Source organism: Amblyomma maculatum, chromosome 1 (genome assembly GCF_055883805.1).
Source record: "Amblyomma maculatum isolate TAMU_Amacu chromosome 1, ASM5588380v1, whole genome shotgun sequence".
NCBI classification, from domain to species: Eukaryota; Metazoa; Arthropoda; class Arachnida; order Ixodida; family Ixodidae; genus Amblyomma; species Amblyomma maculatum.
The window spans coordinates 463987806-464008530 of NC_139344.1; the positions used below are offsets into that span (position 1 = coordinate 463987806).

Here is a 20725-nt window from a genome sequence, read left to right on the forward strand (position 1 = left end):
GAAAACAGATGTAATGGAACGGGGCACAGGCGCTGCAGCTATAGAAGATGCCGGAACGAAAGCCACAAAATTGCCCCGGCGCTCGTGGTGAAGAAAAGTCTAAAAACGACCCTAGGAAGCTCCAGGAAGTCACCGAGAACGATGTCGCCTTTTCCAGCCTCACAAAACACGACAGGACCGGCAAAATACACAGGACCCCCGTTTCTAACTGCTAACGTTTCTTTGCCATTTAGGAAAAAACACGCCCAGAAAAAAAAAAAGTGCGTCTAAAGTAGAGGGGACGCGTAGAGAAACGTTGAACCCAAAAGACCGAGGTGGGGTGATGTTATCTGCTGGGACCCTGCCACATGTTCTTTTTCTGGTCCAGATAGCTTGCATGAGTAGCCGACGCATGCGAAATGTTTCTGGACAGTGTTACTTGACTGTTTGGTTAGCAAGGTTTTACATAAAACTTTCATAAGTTGTGTAAATTACAATTCGCAACAAAACCAACGGAAATAAACAAACAGCATTGAATTTGTGCTGACAATAGCTGCAATAAAATAAACCGCAGTTCAATATCCGTTGCAATCTTTGTCATGTGTTTGCAGGAACAAGAAATATTTTCTTATTTATTTTATCGATTTTCTCCTTGTTGTGAATTATCAAAATTGCCAAATCGTTCATTAATACGTGCGGCTCGCAATTACAGCGCATTGTTTTTTCCGCAATTTCAATAGCATTAAGTTTTACTTTTTCCATGTTCTTAAGACAGTTTTCTTGAGATGGATGTTAACATAGCATCGATTTGAAAGTAATAACTACAGCGTGTGAGCATTGAGCACAATTTAGAGAGAGAGTTGTTTCATTTCCAATATCCAAAGTCTGTAGTGTTCTCATTTCGTGCTAACCTGTTGAAGTCCTGCACCGGAGAAGGTCCTTTAATATTCTTTGATTTTAGCATCTGTTCTGTATTCAGAATAAGTTTAATGCATCGGAATGCCCGACGATCGTGAGGCTGAATGTTGTCATAGACTCACGCATGACGGGGATATGACAATACTGTACCAGGTTTAATTCTTTAAAATAAATAATAATAAATAAATTGGTTCATAGAAAGGGAAAGGCGCAGTAAATGTCACACTTGCTCTGTGGACACCCGAACCGCGCCGTAAGGGAAGGGAGGGGGTAGGGAATGAAAGTGAAAAGAGAGAAAGAGGAGCCGTAGTGGAGGGCTACGGAGTAATTTCGACCACCTGGGGATCTTTAACGTGCACTGACATCGCACAGCACACGGACGCCACTTCGTTTCGCCTCCATCGAAACGCAGCCGCCGCGGTCGGGTTCTAACCCGGGAGCTCCGGCACAGGTTCGAACCCGACCGCCGAATGCGCTTTCGGGTTGGGTGGAGTTTTGCTGTAGGAGGGCGCTGCGAGCAGTCGGGAAGGACGGCCGTGTGTTACATCGGCTCCGCCGAATTTATGCTCCTTTCCCGGACAAGGATTTCCAAAGCGCTTCAAAAGCAGCAGGACTTGTTCCCGGGCACTTCAGAACAACGAGGAGACCACCGTTTCTCAGGTGGGACCATTTTCAACGAGGATTTCAAGTTCAAGCGGATCGAGCGAGTAGCTAAGCCTAACAGATAGGCCTCGAGTCAGCTGCCCGCCGCGGCTCCGCGGGCAAACTCTGCCGCAAATCATGACAACCTTGACGGGGTACGACCCGGATGGAATGCGTATCGTCACCATTCCGCAGGCGAAAACGCCAGTTTTCGACAAAGTAACAGAAGCCAACATCCAACGCAAGATAGAAGAGTGGGAACGCGCATCAGCCCGTAACAACCGCTCGGCACGGCAGAAAGGACGAACGCCAGATGGCCACTTCACCGCCGCAGCTGATACGCCGCTGCAGGAGACGCCACGCACGCAAGTCAAGCGTTGGAAGCCTCCTCCGCAGCCGCGTCTCGACAAGCAAGATGCAGTCATCATAATCAAACCTAGAGGAACGCTGGATCTCAGCAAATTCAGGGGAAGCAACACTCTCGGAAGCTCCTTGCACATGGCAGCAGGCATTAATAACACATCAGCAGCGCTCAGCGTTTGGCCCATTTGGGAACAAAACATCATCGTCGTCGGCGTACGAGATGCCGAAATAATCAGAAAGATCCTCGCAATTCAAGAACTTAAACTAGGGGACACAGCACACGCAGTGTACTCCTACCTCCGGCCTTCTGACGACACATGTAAAGGAGTAATACAGGTGGACCCTAGGGTTTCCAACGAAGACATCACGGAAGCGCTTCGCTCCCCGGACGCACCAGTGGTGAGCGTGAGAAAACTAGGTTCCTCCAACAAAGCGGCCGTCACTTTCGAAGGAAGAAAGGTCCCTTTTCACGTCTTTTACTACGGAGAGGCGCTTCCTGTGCGCCTGTACAAGAAAACAACACCAGCCTGTTTGCTGTGCGGGAAACTTGGACACCGGGCGGATGTCTGCCCTTGCCCTGCGCAGTCACGATGTCCGCAGTGTGGCCAGGACGACATTCAAGAAGCCCATGACTGCCAACCCAAGTGCACAGTGTGCGAAGGCCCACATCCCATGGGGTCGAATCAATGCAAGTTCAAGTACCGAACATCACAACCAGCCAAATCCAAGACAGGTCAAGACAGTCACCAGTCCAGGGCCAAGTTTCGGGACCGGTCCAGCCGCAGAGGCACATCTAACAGCGGGGACCGACTGACCCAACGGGCCCAGTCCAACAGCAGCAACTCAGGACCACGCGGCTCCCGGTCATCAAGCAAAGGACGTGACACTAGCGACAAGGCGTCGCACCCCACCGGCAGTCGTCCAGCTGAGAAAACAACAGGACTCCATTACAAGGACCAGCGCAACGACGGCAAGGTGAGCTGGGCAGATGTAGCTGCCTCCTCCCCCGAAGCGTTGGCTTACAAACAACTTAAAGCAGAGATCGAGAAACTAAAGTCAGAAAATAGGAAATTAAAAGAGCAATTAGGCGTCGCAGCCAACCCGAAGAACACATTACCTCCATTGACACAACAGGCATGTCCGATGGAGGAGGACAAGGAAGAGGTACACCCTCCGTACCCACAGGAGCTAAATACTAGCACTATCGACAGGCAAACTGCACTAGAGACGCCACAGCAGGCGCCAATGCCGCAGGTACCACAACCGCAGGCAGCAGCACCGCAGGCACCCATGCCGCAATTTATTGAGAACACCGAAACACAGGACCGCATTACCCGCTTGGAAAACACAGTCCAAGATCTCATGGCCAATAAATTACAAATTATGATCGAGACGACAATCAAAAGCATGTTAGAATCAGTCATCAAGCCCATGATGGAAAAACTTGAACCAGTTCTAATCAGGATGCAAGCGCAGGAGATTAAAATTGACCGAAAAATTCAGGAATATTCGGATGTTTCTCACAACAAGGGCACAAAACTACAGGGCAAAATGGGAAATCGTCGCCTAGTCATCCCTGAACTTGATAAAGAACCTGAAGATCCACCACAGGATCCGACACACATTTCTAATCCTCAACATGGCGCCACAACCAAGACCTAAACTCACCATCCTACAATGGAACTGCAGGGGACTAAAGCGCAAGAGGGAAACATTACAACAATACATAGACTCTTATTCTCATGCGCCGCAAATAATAGCCCTGCAAGAAGTAAATATGGAGGCTAAGATCAGAGGATACTCAACACATCAAACAAACCCCTCGACATGTATTTTGGTCCACAAATCATGCACAGCAACCACTGTAGACCTTGACCTACACAGCGACATTGAATATACCTTCATAAAGTTGCTACCACAACACCGTAACAGCAAGGGCACCTATATACTCAATATATATAGTCGCCCCAAACAGCGCCGCGCAGCCTTTGACGCTATCTTTATCAAAGCACTAAGAGAAGCTCACACAGCTCCCCTAGCTATAGTCGGCGACTTTAACGCTTCTAGCCCATTATGGGGATATCCAAAGGAAGACACTAAAGGCAGGAAACTAGCTTCCGCCATCGCTGACATGGCACTCACCTTACTTACTGACCCGCAGCATCCGACTCGAGTCGGTACCAGCATAACTCGGGATACCTCCCCCGACCTGACGCTCGTCCGCAACGCCCGCAACTATGAGTGGCTCAATACGGGAGAGACCTTAGGCAGCGATCACTACATGCTGCAGACCATCTTTGAAAGCAACAAGCACAGCAAACCTCGTGGGCAAGCCAGAATGACAGACTGGGAGAAATTCAGGAAGGATACTAAACTAGTTACATCGGAACAAATAACTAGTTACGAAGAGTGGGCGGCATCTATTCTCGACCTTAAAGAAAACCTCACAAAAACCCTTGCCACCACGGAGGACCACCCAGCTGTTGACAACCATCTTCTACACCTTTGGGAAGCTAGGCGTAGTCTCATAAAACGGTGGAAGAAACAAAGGCACAATCGAAAACTCAGAATTCGAATAGCGAAGCTAACTACTCAAGCAGACCAATACGCATGGGACCTCGCTCGCACCAATTGGCTAAAAAGGTGCGAATCCCTCAAAGGTCGCCTAGACAGCAAGACTACGTGGAACCTTCTCCGATGCCTAATTGATCCACCGAAATCGAAGAGTGAACAACGTAGAAATTTGCATCGAGCCTTACACAACTTTCAAGGCACGGATGATGAACTCATGGATGAACTCACGCGTCGCTATATCTGCACTTCGAGAGACGCAGAACCCTCAAATCCAGAATACCGGGGGGAACCGAACGAAGACCTAGATAAAGACTTCACTTTAGAAGAAATCATAGCAGCACTAGCAGATATGCGCCGAGGTACAGCCCCGGGACAAGACAAAATTACGGTCGGACTTCTAACCAACCTCGGCACGGAGGCACTGCAGCAACTTACGGATTACGTTAACGAATGCTGGCGCATCGGCACCATTCCACAGGCATGGAAAACAGCCAATGTACACTTTATCCCCAAACCCGGCAAGAAAATCAGCATTGAAAACCTACGCCCCATATCCCTCACGTCGTGCGCAGGCAAACTCATGGAAAAGGCAGTCCACGCACGTCTCTCCAACTATCTAGAGAACAACGAGCTACTGCCACACACGATGTTTGGATTCAGAGCACATCTGTCCACCCATGATGTGCTTCTGCAACTCAAACGCGAAGTCATTGATCCAGCACGCAGAAACAGTGACCGAGCACTTCTATCCCTCGACCTCAAAGGAGCGTTTGACAATGTCAAACATTCCACAATCCTCCAAAATCTCCAGACCACCAACTGTGGCCAGCGAGTCTACTCATACATCTATGATTTCCTTAAAGACAGAACAGTCAACATCAGCATCGGCACTAAACAAACAACGCAAGTGAAGATGGGCACGAGAGGCACTCCGCAAGGGGCAGTATTATCCCCACTTCTGTTCAATATTGCACTCCGCAATCTTCCACCTCTTCTAAATCAGATACAGGGCATACGACACGCCCTGTACGCTGACGATATAACCATCTGGACAACTAGGGGTAGTATGGGAATGATGGAAGAACAACTACAAACAGCGGCAACAACAGTTCAGAATTATGCACGAGCGTGTGGACTAACCTGCTCTCCCGAAAAATGTGAACTCCTAGTCTTCCGCCAGCACAAAAATCAGGCCACGATCGACATCCACGTTGACAACTCACCCATAAAGGAAGTTCAGACCGTTAAGATACTGGGTCTATGCATCAATAACAAGGGCAACAACCACCTCGCCATCCAGAAACTCCGCCTCGTGAGCGAGCAAGTCGGCAGGATGATCGCCAGAATAACGACGCGGAAATCAGGGATGCGCGAAGAAGATACTCTCCGACTGGTGCAGGCCTTCGTCGTGAGCCGCATCGTCTATGCGGCACCCTACCTTCGTCTCAAGAAGTTTGACATCAAGAACCTCGACGTCATAATCAGAACAGCCTACAAGAAGGCCCTGGGCCTCCCTCTTACGACATCGACGGACCGGCTTTTACGACTGGGCGTCCACAACACGGTAGACGAGCTGATTGAGGCACACCTCACGGCGCAGGTGGTACGACTCTCCACGACTCTGACTGGCCGACAAGTCTTGAACGATTTGAACATCAATTGCCCCGAACAGCTAGACCCTAAAAGCGACATCCCAGCCTCATGGAGAGGACAATTCAAGGGAACTCCATTACCGAGGAATATGCACCCCGACTTTCACCAGCCAAGAAGACAAGCACGAGCGGAAGCTATAAAAAGGCACTACGGCGGGCGCGAGGGCGTGTTCTATGTCGATGCTGCGGGTCCTGAACAGGGAATGGCGGCCGTTGCGGTAGTACACCAAGATAAAACAGTGGATGGACTAATATTACACAGCCATGACACACTGGCTGCGGAGGAAGTGGCAATTGCCCTAGCTGCGACACACACTACCTCAGAATACATTCTTACAGATTCACAGACAGCATATCGCAATTACCTCAGGGGCAGGATTGCACCGCTAGCAGGTAAAATCCTGCAAGATAGTTACACCCGTGGCTACCAACCCATGGATAAACACTTAGTATGGGTACCAGGTCACCAGGGCATCCCAGGGAACGAGAGCGCACACGCCTCAGCCCGAGCATTTCTCCCCCGGGCACCCAATACGGATCTCGTGGAACCTCCTATCCCATTGCTAACTTACACCGAAATACTTCAGCACTTAAGATTATCTCGCCGGGTCTACCCTCCACCGGCAAAGACACTAGACAAAGGGGAGGAGATACACCTCCGCAAGCTACAGACCAACACTTTTAACAATCCACGCAGACTACACGCAATAGATCCAGAGTCATTTGACTCACAATGCAAATTCTGCGGGGAGAAGGCGGACCTATACCATATGGTGTGGGCATGCCAGCGAAATCAGACTGTCACTATTAATAACCAGCCAACGCAGGAGGGGTGGGAGGCAGCTCTGACCAGCTCGGACGCAAGGGTTCAAAAAGAACTCATCGGAAGAGCGCGGACAGCAGCCTACGCCAATGGGGTTCCGGACTGAGGACTCCAACCGCCGCTACAACCTCCTAATCATTTTCATTAAAATATTTTTACCACCATCGGGTTGGGTGCGCAAGGGTGCTTGCAGTTCTTAGATACATGTGTTGCTGTTCGCAAAATCAAACCATGCTTGAGGTATCAGCCTCGCTATAAAAAAAGAAGGTATTTTAAGTCAGCAGTTAGCTCATTAAAAGGTTCCTAAGAAGAGCATTGCTAAAAACTACCTGTATGCCGCTCTTGACAAATCCTGCCTACGGGGAATGGCACATATAGCGTGGATGTCTGGCTGCAAACTCTGACCAGTGCAAGATTTGCCTCTGAGGTGGTCACCTTTGTTTTAGAGGACCTTGCCAGGGATGATAGGGATGTAGAGCAGCACCGCTGCGCTGAAGAAGCGCAAGGTGCAAGATCCGTTGTCATTCCATATAACTATCAAATTTCCCACCGCTTAAAAAACATGGCTCAGAAAGGTGACGTATTGGTAGTCATCACTGTACACGAAAAACTGGCTAGCTTGTGCAATATAGTGCAAGGAAAGCACAAGCAGCTAAGGATGCAGTATCAAACACTTAGGCAGGTTCGTGCCGAGGGAGAGTGCCGTCATTTACCATATACCAATCTCCCGTGTCAGAAGCTACACAGAACAAATTGGATGTTGCAGAAACGTCGCACTTCAGAGCTCCACGCAGGATTAGACGCACTGGCGGGGTGGTGGGGAACTGGCCGTCTATGTCGTCAGTGTCGTGGTTCTGTTCCAAAAACGTGCACCTCCATTCTGCGAAACGACAATCTTGAAGAAGTTCGCGTTCGAAACAAGCAGAAAAGTATACGAAGCATACTATACATTAAGATGGAATTCACCACTTGTGTTAGCAATTGAAGCCTCCGCCCGAAGCCTTATCCGATAACTTAAGGAGTCGCACGTACGGCAACGTGCCAGTGTTCTTATTTTGCCATCACTTAATTTGCCAAGATCAGCTTCACTCTAGGGGTGGACCACGTTTATGTCGGCTTTGAGCTGTGCTTGGTACGTCGCGATATAAAGCGAAAAAGTGATGTAGGCTCAATGCTGCAGAATAGGACAACCGCTGAACTGGAATTTTTAACTGACGTAAGGCAGGGTTTTAGATTTCAGGAAAGCTACAAAACATCAATTCACATTTGGTTATAGAGGTCCGCACTGAGTGCTTTTGACCTATGCGATGAGAGGGTGACGTCGAATTCCAGCCCTCCAGGACGCTTAGACCTCGAGTAAGACCCACTGCCTCAAAGCCAAAGCTTCGGACTTTATGAGAATGTTTTAGTAAGTGTCCCTACATTTTCTTAACATAAAGATGACCAGCTGAGATACATGCCGCTAAGGCTAATTTCGCACCAGAGAGCACATGTCTCGCATACTGTCAAAACGTCTACCAGGTCGGAAGAAAAGGAAGACTTTAGGGAAGAAGGCTTCGAGGGTTTGCGTGATACCTGCTCTCGAACGCTCAACACTACCTCTCATCTTCAGCGCCCCACATTCACTCTAAGACTGACTCAATATTAATAAACCAGACAGCTAAGATAAAAGTAAGCCCAATTCCGCGTAGTCGTGGTATGTCCTAGGATCTCCAGCTGGCAGATTGAAACTATGGCAGCCCTGATTTTTGTGCACCTGATTGTGCTTAGCCATTTCTGTGGAAGGAAAGAGGCCTCCTCTCTTCCGCGGATTTCCCATGTTGTTGTGCAAGCGGTTGATTGCTTCTCGTGTGAAGCAGTGAACGGGTTCGAGAATGGGTTCGAAGCAGTGTGAAGTGTGAACGAAGCAACGAACGCCACTGCTCGTACTAGGCCGCGGGAAGATGTTCCATTCGGCGGGCTACAGTATTCTACCAGGCTGTAAGCCGGAACGTTGTTAGCCGGGGTGCACCTCAGCCTGCATGCCCGAGAGGTTTGGTTAGCGGCGCTTCGTTTGAAGACCTCTTGGGAGGGCGACAGATAACGCACAAAACAATCAGTGTGCGCCTAGCTTTGCACCTTGTGGCAATGCGCCGACGACAGGCGCTTGACTCCCCCCCCCCCCCTTCCATAGCGAGGGCAGCTGTCATTAGGAAAGTGTGTTAAAAAAGAAAAAAAATATCAGAGCGGTGGGCACGCACGCTGGTCCACGGCTGGGCTCAAAAGGCGGCTGTGGCTGATCTTATCAGATCTCCCTGAGGCACCGGGTGGAGACATGGATGGACGTGGCAGCATTGCTCTCGGAAGGATACACAGGCGTCCACCACCGCGCGGTCCTTTCCCGAGCGGTTCTTTCCCGCTCTCTGTCCAAAGAAAGGGTCTTCCTTCAGCTCAGTCCCCCCCCCCCCCCCAAAAAAAAAAGAAAAAAAAAAGGAAAGAAAAGAAACAGCGAACTGCAGGAATGGCTGGGGAAGCCCTTCAGTTTGTGTTGCTTTGTCCTTTTGATCGGACCGCTCAAGTTGTTGACGCTTGTTGAAACAACACTTTGGTGCGCTGTTGCAAATTCTATATGCTCAAGGACGTCTGTGTACTATGTGCGCGAATAAGTTTCCATTGTGACAGTGTCCTCGGACATTATTGGGAAATGCGCGGTCCAAGTGAAAGGTGTGTAGGACGTCATGCAGGTTCCGGGTGAGTTTCATTTTTTTTGCCACTCTTGCCTTCACAATGCAGACAATCCGTTTCCCGGCTTTTGCATATGCGGGTTTGTCCGGAATTAAGCAGATCAGCTATGGAGATGTGAACTTAGGCGAATTAATGCAGAGTGCTGATTTCGGCTAGTTGGCGCATATGTGTTGCTCTTCTGTTCCCGTTCTATAAGCACTGCTTTTTTCATAAGTGATCCTAGATTTAAGCACACTATTCAGGAAGCATAATCAAACCTTCTGCATGAAATTCTGGCCTGTTCACTTTGCACATCGTACTGTTCTAGTTAGGCGCTGTATGGTCCTATTCTCGTATAGCTTTAATAGAAATTGAAAAAAAAAAAGATTTACGCAATACTGAGGCGGCGTTCGTGAAAACCAGAAGCGCAACAGAGGTACGTGTTTCACTTTGCGTTTTCGGTTTGTTCTTGGACGAAAGCGGGATCCGATACGGCGCCGTGTCCTAACAACCGCATTTTTACGCGGCGTTTCCCAAATGACACTACATGTACATGTCTGGAATTATCGCGCACGGTCCCGGGCTCGCATGCTATATCCCCCCATCTCAACCCCCTCTGCGAAGCGATCGAGGGTCATGACCCCCTGACTCCCTCGAAATTTACGCTTCTGTGTGATAGCGTTTTTCTGTTAATTGAATTAGATTACATTGTTCTGTTGTCTAATATGCCGTATATGCCTCATGCCTTCCGTCTGCGGCTGGTTAGAAGTTAGAACCTCCTCCTTCCTCATGCGCTGTGTAAATGTATTTGATCACTCTATCTCCTTCAAACACACGGCGTGTGAACCGATGGGCAGGTTTGCCCGGTAAACTATGGCAGTGGTTATTTTCCTTCCTCCTCGAAATTTCGCCTTTGATTGGCCTGCTTAGGGCACTGCAAGAATTGTTCTTTGCACTTTTCACAGTCTCTGGTTTCCATGTGCAGTGCATATCTTAATCTCAGCAACTGTCGATCGGAACAATTAAGTACCTGACGGCTCTTGCCAGTGATACGCTACAGCATGAATGCAGCCCCGTCATTTATTTAAGTGCATTGTTAGCTTAGAAAAATTCGGATTGCTAAATGATCAACGCGGCTTGACACTGCCGAAAACAGACGCAGATAAGAATAGCTTGCGTCTACTTTGACTCGCTGTAACGTTGTCATCGATAGAAAATAATGAAAAATAACTAAAATATTCAAACTGCTGGGCATGAGGTTGAGGGTGAGGGAGGGCAAATGAGATGAGGGTGAGGGTGAGTGAGGACCAGCAATATTTTTTAAGTGAGGATGAGGGCGAGGGAGGGCGAATAATTTTTTTTTAAGTGAGGGTGAGGGAGGGCTGCCGATTGTAAATTGAGGGCGAGGGAGGAAAGGCCAAAATGAGGGCATTTGCCCACCTCTGCCCAGAACCACGCACACTCCGCAGAACTTCGTCTTCTCCCTCCAGAACTGACATGGTTAGCGCGGGTTACAATATAACCAATAAGCAGGCAGGGTTTGATCGCGGTTATTCATAGTAGGCCTTGCTCGCACTAAAGAGAAAAAGATAGAGGTGCCCGCAGGATGTAATCCACCTGTACAAATAGCCTTCATATGTGCGGAGGTAACACTGAGCATTCACCAAATATCAAGTCATATGGCGATATTTGAAGCAGGGTGATTACCTACAGTGTTCAAAAATACTGCGCGATTTCTATAGAAGCTGAAAAGCCGCAGCTGTCCATCACAAACCATACTAATGAAATCAAGCAGAAGCGGGCAATCTCTCCAATGCTATTATCGCGAGTGTAGAAACAGTGTGCCCTGACCAGAGTTTCAAAATGTTCAAGATAAGGGTTAATGGAGAGCACAGAAGTAATCTTCTATGCTACGATTCGCTGATAGCATCACGTAGCTAATTAGGTCAGAAAAAAAAAATCGAAATCATGACGAATATCTTAGACATGCAAAGTAGAACTGCGAGGGAGATAAATGTAAATGTGAGGGAACTAAAGTAGTCTTCAATAGTATGCTAAGAGAACGCGAGTTTATATCATACAAAGGAATACTACTTTTGGAAATGTAGTGAAGACGCACCTGGGCAACGAAAATGAAAGGCATAGAAGAGTAAGACAGGTGTGGCTGGTTTGGCCCATGTCCTCATATCAAAACTGAATGTTTACAACTGCCCAATTAAAAAAATAAATCATTAAACAGCCCCGTTTAACCGATACTAACATACGGGATAGGAAATAGGAGCCGAAAGAAAAGCTTTCTTTAAATAGGATCAACGCAGCGAGAAATGGGAAAAATCACAGGAATAAAGTGAGTAGGAAAGATATCGTACTGTATAAGGAATCTTCCAGGAGTAAAGGCTTTATTCTATTTTAGGAAAGTAATTTCCATGAATGGGGAGAAGTAGCAAACCAGCACCTTTTCCCTAGACTGCATGGCTGGCAGATATAAGAGAGAGCTTTTTAGCTAGAAGTGAGATATTTCGACACTACACAGTTTGCATAAAAGTATTTAATGATGCGAGCACATAGCTTATCGGCAACTGCAGGGAAGAAGATATCACATATTTGTGCAAAGAGGAATATTTAGAAGAAAGCTGTTTTCGAGAAACGCAATACAGCGTAAAAATAGACCAACATAGTGGAAAAGAAAGGACAAAAAGTAGAAAACGTGTATCAAATGAAAGAAATCAATGCATTGCAAACAAGAAAAATTAACTTCTCTTACATAAATAATTTTTTTAGCTGTTGGTATGATGGCAAATGGAAGAAAGACTCGCGTTGCTCAAATTGGTTAAGCAAGGCAGGCAAAACATAACTGAGAGTTTGAAATTCGTAAATATTTCGAGTACGTGGCACATACCACAGTTCTTGACCACGAGTTAAGTTCTAATCGAGCAAACTATTTTATTGCGTACGCATTTTAGTTTATGCAATGCATTGTATACTCAAACAAACAGCTTTATTGACTTCCTTTTTGTTGTGTTTTATCTTTTAGTGACGCCACCCGGCACTTCCTTTGCTGCAGTTTTCAGGGAATGTCAATACGCTCCTCCTCGTTTACACCGAAGGGTTCGTGGCCAGAGATAGTTTCTCGGTAGCAGCGGCGGCTACCATCCCCGCCTTGCAACTTCACAGGCAGCTGCGCCTGTCATACCTGGGTTCTTCCACCACGGCGGAGCTGCGGGGCCTACGCCTAGACCTGGATCTACTGCTTGAACTGACTCCGACGCCGCCCTCGTGTGCCGTGCTATGCGACTACCGCGCCGCCCTCAGCCTCCTTCGAACCACCGGCCGGGGAACTTCGCTGCTGTGTCAGATTCGCACGCGTCTCGAGCGCTTGGCAGAGCGCGGCTGCGCTATACGGGCACAGTGGATCCCAAGACACTGCGGCATTGAGGGCAACGAATGTGCCGACGAGCTCGCTACCGCAGCACATGAACTCCCTCCTAGCGACGAGCAACTCGCTTTTGAGGACGTGCGTGCGGTAATCGACGACTACCTCCGGACGCAGCACATTCACAGTGTCAGCGGCCGCTCGCTGACTCGGCTGCAACACGCAACAATCCTCCGTGCTCGCATTGAATGTGTGTGGCCTGGGGAACGACGAATGCGCCACGGACTTGCCACCAGTGACGTGTGGGACGGCTGTGGCGCGGTAGAAAATCTCGAACATCTTGTCTTCTACTGCACTGCTCCGCGTTAGCCGAATCCCAAAGTGAATGCTGGCGGCTTACGGAGCGCAGGGGATAATCCCGGACAGCGAGCAGTGCTCCTGTGGCCGCCCGGTAGTGCGCGCGTCCGCGAGCGAACACACGTTAGCCTGTGTGAATCTATCAAACAGGCGGGCTTCAGATGTCCAATGGCAGATACCGGGGCTGGTAAACATCTTTTCCTTCCTTTTGTATATATATTAAAATAGCCACTACAAAAAAACCAACTACATGTTCTATAGGTGTGTCAGCACACTGAAAGCTACGAATATTGACACAGTGTACACGATTGCGAACGTGACAGCAAAACAAATTAACACTTATATTTCTGACAACATAAGCTAAATATTTTGAAGAGAAGGGTGCTTTGGTTTATCCTGTCAAATGCTCTGTCAAAGTCTACAAATATCCGCATTGTGATTGTTTGGTTTTTGGTGTTAGTAAGATTGTATTCTTTTTGTGGCAGCGGTACCGGTTCAGTCGGTGACTGCTGTCTAAATGATAATTGTTTCATATTAGCAAAGTCCTTGAATGCTTTGCTTTTTGAGAACGTAGAGCAAAGAAGACAAAGACACAATTAAGAGAAGGGAAACACACGCGAGCTCTTACTCACAAATAAATAGTTAATGGAAACGCTGACAGATAATATGCAGTGGAAAAAAGAAAAAGAAAAAGAAACTTTCCCATAATACAAACGCACCAAATTTAGCATTCTTGTCTTTCAATACTCTCTGATGACAAACTTTATCCGTAACGATAAGGGAGAGCTTCAAATACCGTTCGCGGCTGCGCACATGGCAGTGAAGGGCGTCGGTCGAGGAGCTGCAGGCACTGTTGCGACCGAGAAGGAAGGTAATAGGCTAATAGCCCTTCATTGCTATGCTCTATTTTTCAAGGGTAATGTTGAGCCATTCTTATTCATTTGCATGCCGGTCCAGTTACAGGGGTGCGACAGAGAAAAATATCGTTGGTTCCCTGCCACCAATGACCGATGAAACTGGCGAGGGAAACTAAGCGGGCATTAGAAAGGCAATAAAATGTGACCACCTCTGACCTGAAATACGGGCGCATTTTTCAAGACTATCTCTTGTTTTCAGACCCAAACAACCTTCGTCGGACCCCTCCTTCGCAGAGTATCAATTCGTAGTATTCCTGAGTGTGCTTTCGACGATTGTGAGGAGTGAAATAAAAGCTTGAGAGAATGCAGATAACGACACAGTACGTTTCCTGCAACAGTGATAAGATGTGGACGCGTAAGCAGGAAGAAGGGCATAAAAGTTGCGAAACCGATGGTGTGAGCCGATCTGGCGGTGAAAGCGACTAGCAGCTGTAGTTACGCGTCACTTGCGGAACACAGATTAGGCCATTTTATTAAAAAGCTCCCCGTACACGCCCTGCCGCAAAAAACTCCACACAACGGTTTCAATCAACTATTATTGCCATTGTTGTAAGCAGACACAATCAGCATTCAGGAAGCATCACTTGCACAGGGCTCCATGTGTGTCTTTCGGAATATTGCTCTCTCATTTGTAGTCACCGCCGGCAGATTTTTCGTGCTGTGAAAAGCAAGCGAAGCTGCTATGGGAGGAACGACTGAAGTAATATAATGTTAACTGTGGTCAGTTTAAATATTACTCCAGGTAAATGACAAATAAAGGAAAGGTTAAGAACGCAAAAAGACACTTACAAATAGGCACAAATAGACACACAGGACAGGGGCTGTCTATTTGTGCTATTTGTGAGTGTTTTTTTGCGATATTAACCTTTCCTTTATGTGACTATGCACATACTAGCCCAGCAATCAGTTTTAATTGTAAATGACAAAATACGTTTGTACACCGCAAGTATATTACCGCAGCTCTAGGTGCAGTTGTATTCCTGAGAAATTTCCGCGTACAGTCGGGAAGTGCTGAATCATGTGCCAAAGCTAGAGAGCGCAAAGGCTTGACAGTTTTCGAGGTGCCGTGAAAACAACCTCTACAACAAACTTGCTTGTTACCTTCTTTATGTTGCGATAAGCAGTGAATGTGAAGCCCCACAACATATTTCTTTTTCTGTCTAGCTTCAATGATAGTCCTGAGAACAGGGATCTTTCTTTTCGTCCTTCTGTAACTGCCTAAACAAGCCTTCCCGACAGCTGTCAACACAGAAACAGGATAGCCAGCATCATTGAGGCGTTCAACCTCAATTTTGAGTTGTTTTGTTTTTTGGGGGGCAGTGCAACAGTAAAATTCTTGGACCTAGTCAAAGAAAAAAGACGCCCCAGGATTGAGCAAGCAATAAAAGAATTGTTATCATCACTTAGTATTAAATGATGTTCTAAGACTTGTTGACGATTTTCTGGTTCTTTTTAAGCTAAGGGATGATAACATTGCTTTTGTTGCTGGCTTAGTCCTTGGCCTGTTCTTTGGCGTGGCCAGTTTCATGAGTTTTGCCTTTGAACTGCCACGCAAAATAACTAGCTTCAGTTTTTTTATTTAACACTGTGTTTCAACATCACAAACGACATATGTTGGGCCTATATACCACGTACAAAGAAAACCCCTTACACCGTTAACAAGTTTGCACCCTTAAGAATGCAGTACCTGTAAGCGCACCTTTTCCACACCCTTCTTTTTTTGTTTTCTTTAAAGGGTGCGATTCTCGCATTAGCACGTTAAGCACACCTATGCACCCTATAAGGGTACACAGGTGCAAGAGTGTTGCAAGGCGATAGTGTGCATGGGTGTTTAGACTTGTACTTTTGGCTGAAACTGTGTGTCGACTTAGACTCAATGGCAGGATTGAACGTATTTCCTTGGTAAAACGACAAGGGGAAATGATGCGGAGTAAAAGAAAGAAATGCACAGGGATACGCTGATCAACAAGTGAGCGCTTAAGAACAGAATTACGCTTGAAGAGCTATCGAGAACGGCACAGGAAAGGAGGAGTGGTTGCATATGCAGACCATTCGAAGTGCTTATATATGTGTCTGTATAAGCGTTGTAGAAAAGAAGTGTCAACGTATGTGCATTCAACCAATCGCGTGTATATACACACTCCTTCATGATGTGAGGAGCACGGTCAAGACGGCTTACACGCATGCCATAAATGTGACAGCCACCGTCTAAATACGAAGAATTCTTTAGCTATTCCTTACTCAGATTTCCCGCTTATCACTCTCCTCGGCGCATGCTCGCCGCATCTGAACATAAAGATACCCATTTCAAAGTCACAAGAAGACGAGATGAGGCCTCGCCACGACAATCACCCAAAAGAGCTCCTCGAAAGAAACCGTCGACGTCCAGCCGCAGACCGCCGCTGATATACGTAGCGAGCCGGACATGAGCTGATGCTTGAAGTCGACCGAAAACGCTGCAGACGCGAAGCCGCTAAAGAACATGATAGGAGGCTGCAACACATGCATGCCGCTAGACGTTGTGAGGGGTCTAGAGTCTTAGAAAAGAAGTCTTAGAAAAAAGGTAGTAAAAAGGTAGTAACGGCTGCCATTACTACCTTTTTTGACCGTTACTACATTTGTACTACCTTCTTATAACCTTGTTACTACCTTAAAGGAAAATTTGGTAGTAACGTGGTAGTAACTCCTGCTATTACTACGTTTTTGTGTTACTGCAACTACCTTTGTACGACCTTATTACTACTTCACTTGATGCAGGGGTAGTAAATGTACGTTAACCGTTACTACCATGATCAGAAGATGTCTGATAGTATACACGAGAGGATTATTCAAGTATTCAACACTCCTGATTACATTGCTCCTCTATATCATGCTTATATTTACTTATTTTCCGTACCCTCAATCGTCTAGGCATTTTAGAGGGGATTGGGGTTACATAAATAATAACAAACCAAAAGCGGCAGTTTTAAAAAACAAACGCAACACAATACAAAATTTTCGACAAGTGAACTAGAACTAAATGCAGCAGATCTAAAAAAATATCAGTGCTGATCTGTTTTTTTTAAATAGCATAGTGCATACGCGGCACCAACGGATTCATGTCTTGTCTTCATGGTTCAATTCTGACCTTCGTTTTTTGCGCAGAGTGATCCAAGCTGACGTTTAAAAGCTCCATTGAAAGCCATGTAACCAGGACTGAGAATAATCCGCTTAACCACTCCCTTCAAAGGCAGTACAGAACGAGACCCTGCCTTCATGACGGTAAAAGACGCGTGCCTAATTAGAGCCCTGGACAAAAAAGAAAGAAAAAAAGAAAGACTGGCTAAACCTGCTTCCGAAACCGAAATTCCGCCTAGGATTGGGGCGAAAGCACGGATACTGCTTCTGGTTGCTTCTATTTTCCTAATTCCCTTCTTTTTTTACTCATTTTAGTCTTCCTAATTCACTTCTTGTTTATTTATTTTTTTGCGCGCCAATCCCTTCGTACGACCTTTTCAGGCTCTATTTCTGGTTGCGTAACGTCACATCCTCTACGTCACGTTAATTCACTTCGTGTTTATTCATTTTAGTGTTTGGTAGTTTCAAATTGCGCGCCAATCCCTTCCTATGCCCTTGTTTGGCTCTACTTCCAGTTTCGTGACGTCACATCTTGACGTTATTTCACTTTTTGTTTACCCATTTTATCAGCGACAGCAAAACGGCTGTCTGGAATTTTGCAAAAGGACGGATCTCACAGGAAGCCAAAACAATTTTTCTCACAAATCATAATAGAACCATATCCATCAAATGGATTAGGGATATGGGTCGCTCCGGAGCGAGTCGAATCTTCGGAGCCGCTCCTTTCAAAGAGCGGGTGAGCCATTTGGCTCAACAAAATCGGAGCCAGATCCGCCGGAGTCGTCGGATAAGGAGCGGTCGGAGCCGTCGGATCTCTCGGAGGCCTGGTTGCAGGTACTCTCGTTCAGTGAATCTTTCCATCACCGGCGAGTTCGACATTCGCGCCATCTATTAGCGATACGAGAAAGCAACCTCCTACCCTTTCTCGTAAGATTCGCAATAACGTCCTTGCCCGGCTGTCTTTTGAGCGGAGTGCGCCGTTCTTTTGGAGAGCGAGTGGGTGGTTCTTTTGCTTTTGTTCTATTAATAAAGATCTGCTATATGGCTGGAACAGCGGTTCTTTTGAAAAGCCGGTTATTTCTCGTTCAGTGAGCCTTGTCTGTCGGAACCGGGTGAGATTTTTGAAAATGCGAAGCGAAAAAGCAGCTATACCGCCCTTTGTTGTCAGTGTCACAACTAACCCGTTGCCTTCTGATCTTCCCGCGGGTACCACGGGCACAGTGTTGCTGATGCCCGCACTTTTTTTTTGTCTTGCAGTTTTGTGGTTTCGTCCCATGCCGACGAGTGTGGACCGATATTCGTACTAGTTCGCTGTGTAAAACGGTCAACGGCCATCCTTTGACTCTGCATGCATCATATTGTGTGACACCCGATGCCACTGAAGGTGGGAGTAAAGAAGCCTTAATTGGCAAAGAATGGCGCCATTCATTGCCATGCTGCTGTTCGAACGATGTCTGACGACACTCATTGGTCGTGCAGTTCGCTGGTGCAACAACCACATTTGAAGACGAAGTTTTTCGTGCCTAAAAAAAACTCTAACGTGCAGTGTACTCTTTTCACGAAACAGCGTGAACCAATCCCTCCTATACATTATACATCTGATCAGAAGAGAGCTGAAAGAAGTCAGTGGGAAGTAAGAAGATGGAAATAAGGACCATATTCCCATCGCGCTCGTCGCACAACTGCCGTTCGCGCCGAACACAAAGGAGCATCGCATCGGCAGAAACACGAGTTGCCATTCTGCCATTCAATGCCTCCTTACTGATGGCGCGCGAACAAGGCGCGGCGCCGAGAAGCCAGCGTGCCGAATCAAAGCAAAAAAAAAAAAAAAGAGACAGAGAGAAAATGCGAGCCAGCGTTTGTCCTCTATGTTTGTCGGGACGAATATAACAGACTGTTATTCGTTATTTCTGGAGAAATAATAATACTATAAGAACGCGTAAAAGGAAATGGGGCCCACGTGTGGTCAGAATGTTCCGTGTTCTTCCGTAGGACCTTCCTCAGTCTTCTCAACAGGCAGAAATCGCAGCTGAAATCACAACCGCAGGCTGATGCTAAAGGCCACTGCTTGCTGTGTCACGTGAGGGCCAAAATTGATCTTACTTTTTAGTATTAATAATATTATATAATGTAGGGGTGTGTTTATTAAGTAAATACAGACCAACTTCTTTGCCCTCGAGTGCGCCAGCACGCGATTCATGCCAGTGGTTATGATTAAAGATTGCGCTATCACATACAATGAGATCACTGAATCTTACAAACAATCGCCCCGCCAGGGTGGCGCAGTGGTTACGGCGCTCGACTACTTTTCCCAAGGACACGGGATCGAATCCCGGCCTCGGCGGCCGCTTTTCCGTGGAGGCGAAAAGCAAGGCGCCTGTGTGCTGTGCGATGTCAGTGGACGTTAAAGAACCCCAGGTGCTAGAAATTTCCGTAGTCCTCCACTATGGCGTCTCTCATAGCCTGCATAAGTTGCTTTGGGACGTTAAACCCCACAAACCAAACCAAACCATACTAGATCGAAAAATCTACCTTCCCCCAGATCGCTCTCTCACTAACAATGAAGCACGCTTCTGGAGGCGATTACAAGCCGGTAACTATATCTGCCCGGTCTGGGTTTTCGTAACACAGACCTGGGAAGAAGAAGATTCTAAATGGAAAAATTGCTGCCAAAAAGGCGCGCTAGATCATATAATATGGGAATGCGCCGACTCCCCAGGCGCTGGCATTAACATTGACAGTAGAGAAGCCTGGGAGATTTGGCTGCGGAGCGGAGATCCCACCGTACAGCGGCACGCGAACCACCTGGCAGCTGAGGCCGTGAAGAGTTCTTGTAACCTCACCTGGACCTCAGCCTACGGGGCCTCCTGACACACCCCCCGGCCTGCTTTCCGGGGGCTGGAGATGAAGGGCTCCTTTTCGGTGGAAATAGTTTTTATTCTTTCATTACCCATTTCATCTTCTGTACTTTAAAATTGCGCACCAATCCCTCCTATGCCCTTTTTTGGGTCGACTTCAAGTTGCGTGACGTCACATCTTTCACGTTATCCTAATTGGCTGATTTAATTTTCTATTTCAGTATCTGATACATTGAAATGTGGGGCCAAGCCATTCGCTGATGAGATCATTTTTACATTTACGTTTTCATTTTTTGCCTCTATATATTTACCTAATTACCCTAATAGTCTATTTATTTTATCGCACACAGCATTAAATCACCCTCTATCGATTGATGCATCTTATTAACCTCTACGACTTCTCAATTACTCATAACGGCTGCGGACACGATTTTGCAAATTGCTTCCAA

At 47.0% G+C, this 20725-nt stretch overlaps 1 protein-coding gene across 1 annotated transcript in view; it reads right to left on the reverse strand.

The window, feature by feature from the left end:
- LOC146209847 (thiol S-methyltransferase TMT1B-like) overlaps window positions 1-20725 on the reverse strand; it is an 85157-nt gene that overhangs the window by 45565 nt on the left and 18867 nt on the right. The window lies entirely within an intron of this gene.